This window comes from Alligator sinensis, unplaced genomic scaffold, assembly GCF_000455745.1.
Source record: "Alligator sinensis unplaced genomic scaffold, ASM45574v1 scaffold798_1, whole genome shotgun sequence".
Classification (NCBI taxonomy): Eukaryota; Metazoa; Chordata; order Crocodylia; family Alligatoridae; genus Alligator; species Alligator sinensis.
This window is the reverse complement of record NW_005842138.1, coordinates 2,042,317-2,045,166: the sequence shown is the minus strand read 5'-3', so window position 1 is coordinate 2,045,166 and position 2,850 is coordinate 2,042,317.

Here is a 2,850-nt window from a genome sequence, read left to right as displayed (position 1 = left end):
GGAATGCCATTTGGTTAGTAAGTGTCCTGAAAAGAATGTCAGTTGACTACAATTAAAATACATCATCTCACTGAGAACTGTCTTCCCAGGCTAAGTAAGCAGTTTACTGTTCTCAGTAAACTTCAATTTCTATAGCAATTAATGGCAGCTGATGGTGCACAGTCCCTTCAGAAAAAAGGCCACAAGATTTTAAAGTTTTTGGAAATGCAGATCAGATGAGTTCACTTGAGACCTTAAATGTACAATGTATTCTGTGCCTCCTAAAGTTTTTAATTAACATATTAATATACTGGAACAGAAAACCGCTAACATGAAATCGGGCTGTTTATAAATACCACCACACATTTATCTACCAGCAAACGGATCATTTCTTTGTTTTGTCCAACACAAGGGATGAATTATTCACAAGGCCCAATTTCGTATGCCTATTGTGTCTGCTGGTAAAGACACTGTGTGTGCTAGAGCACCAGGAAAGCTCAGTGCTTTGCTTGCAGAATAGTACTGTGTGCCATCCAGGGGCTTATTGTGTGCTTTCGGGTTAGTGGAGCAAGCACAGGGAGTTAACAGTGGCATCAGCTGTGGAAGCAGCTGTTTTGCCCACCCTCTGTGCTAGAGGAAATGTGCTGCAGGGTTGGGGGGTTTTTTTGTTTTTGTTTTGTTTTTTATCCCAATAGGGTGTGAATGAGAAGGAGCAAGGGAAAGATTTGGGGGATCAAAAAAGGCAGAATGTTTCACAGTTAGCGCTGCTGTTCATTCCCCCCCCCCGCCCGTTTGAGCACACGCTGCCTCCAAACTGTTCATGAGTCATTTCATCCTGGTAATTTATGTATCAGAAGTTTTTGCTTGTGGAATTCAGAAATGATTTATTCCTTACTTATTGCTTTATTTACTTACCTAATGGATTGATTGATGTGCCAGCATCCCTCAGGCTGCAGAGGCCTCCTGTTTCTGCTTTTTTCAAACAAAGTCAATTGCTAACAGACAGGAGTTTCACAAACACACTAAGTCAGACCTTCCTTATTGTTCTGTGTGTATAATGAGTTCCTGTTGGCCCTTGTACAGTACCTGTCACTGACTACCCATTTAAACAGAATCCTGCACAGGCACATAGGGAGTCGTGGAGAGACTAAATGAATAAAAAAAAAATTGCAAAAAGCCTGGAACATAAGCAATAGTTTTAGGCCAACCTAGACACCTATAGTAAGCAGTTCTCTTGAACAGCACTTTCCCAAAAGTAATAGAGCCATTCTGCAACAATAGGAGTTATTACAATTCCATCTGGCATCGTTTATCTGCAGATGAGAGATGTGTAGGCAGAGAAGTCCACAATTTAATTTACTAAAATGGAGACCTCAGATTATCTGTTGCTTTGTGTGACTATCCAGCTCATTTTTATTTTGAACTGGATGCTCGTTGCTGGAACAGATAGAGAAGTAATGATCATGGTGGTGGGGGGTGGGGAAAGGGTGGTAATGGGCTAGGACCCTCATGATCCCCCATGATCTCTCTTTCTCTCCCTCCCTTCTTCTATATATTCTTTCCATCATCTCACTTCTTATTCTGTCATTTTGAGGAGGGGGCAGGAGGATTAGAAAATAGTCTGAAGGGGATCAGTTTTTGAAAGCCTGGGTAAGGGATGCATAGACAAAGGAAACTCATAAATATGTTTTTCGTGGGCTTTTCCTGTGTTCTCCCACAAATAATTATTATAAGAGCAGGTTTTTCATCTTTGTAGTGATTTTACAAAATTTAACTACTTAATTCTCAAAATCCTTTAAAAAGTGGGTGTTTTTTATAACTGTTTCATATTCACAAAGGTTAAGTGACTTGCTTAAGGCATTGTTAGAGCTAGGACTAGCTCCCAAGAGTTTTGGCTCCCAGCTCTGTCTTTTCTTGATGCGTCCTAATCTGAGATAATTCAACAATGTACAGTGGTGTAGCTGGTGGCATATACCAGAAATGTATGTTATTTGATTCAGTCCTGATGCTAAACCAGTTGGTTCCCAGCAAATCAGAGAGGGTATCAGAGTGCTCACAAACCAGCAACCACTGCCTCTCATCAAAGTCTCTTAGTAGTTAGCTTGGCACCTTGCTATAAGGATAGGTATCTCATAGTATTAATATGGGATTGAAGTGATAATGTCATGTTACTGTGGAAGCATCCATGCTAACAGATGTATTCATGCCATGGCTTATACCATGTCATTATGCAACTGCTCAAATGTAGATTTTTTTCCTAAAGTTGCTCTGGAATTTCAGCTTTCATTAAAAATATTAAGATTCATGCTTTATGGTTTTCAGGATAATTTTCAAAATATGAAGTGAGTGTAAACCACTTCAGTGCAGTCTATCTGAGTTTGCAGATAGTTTAAAATAATAGTGCTGAGAGGAGTCTGAACTGGTTCTATTATTCGCCTTAGAGTTTTAATTCAGAATGCTGCTACTGACAATTTAAATATCTATAATTGTAACCGTTTCACGGGTCCTTTACCAAAACGACCTAGGCTGTATTTTTGGCAGTAGCAGTGGTAGAACATACGGGACAAAGGTTTGTTTTCATGAGCTGCTGTGTGGGTAACATGTGATTTAGCCATTCTTTCACAGACAAAAGATCACCTCCATCCTGTGTAAAAAAAAAAAAAAAAAAAGTCCAGTATGTTAAGATGAATCACTTGGACTGAATTCCACAATTGCTACCTGAAAACCAAATCTGACTCCCATTCATTCCTGAGTGCTAATGAGATAACAAATATTGCACTGGTTGTTCTTTTTTCTAGTAGGCGAACTATAAGGAATAAAGGGCTTATATAGAGAATGTACTGCATAACTTTGGGGTTCCAGCCGAATAAT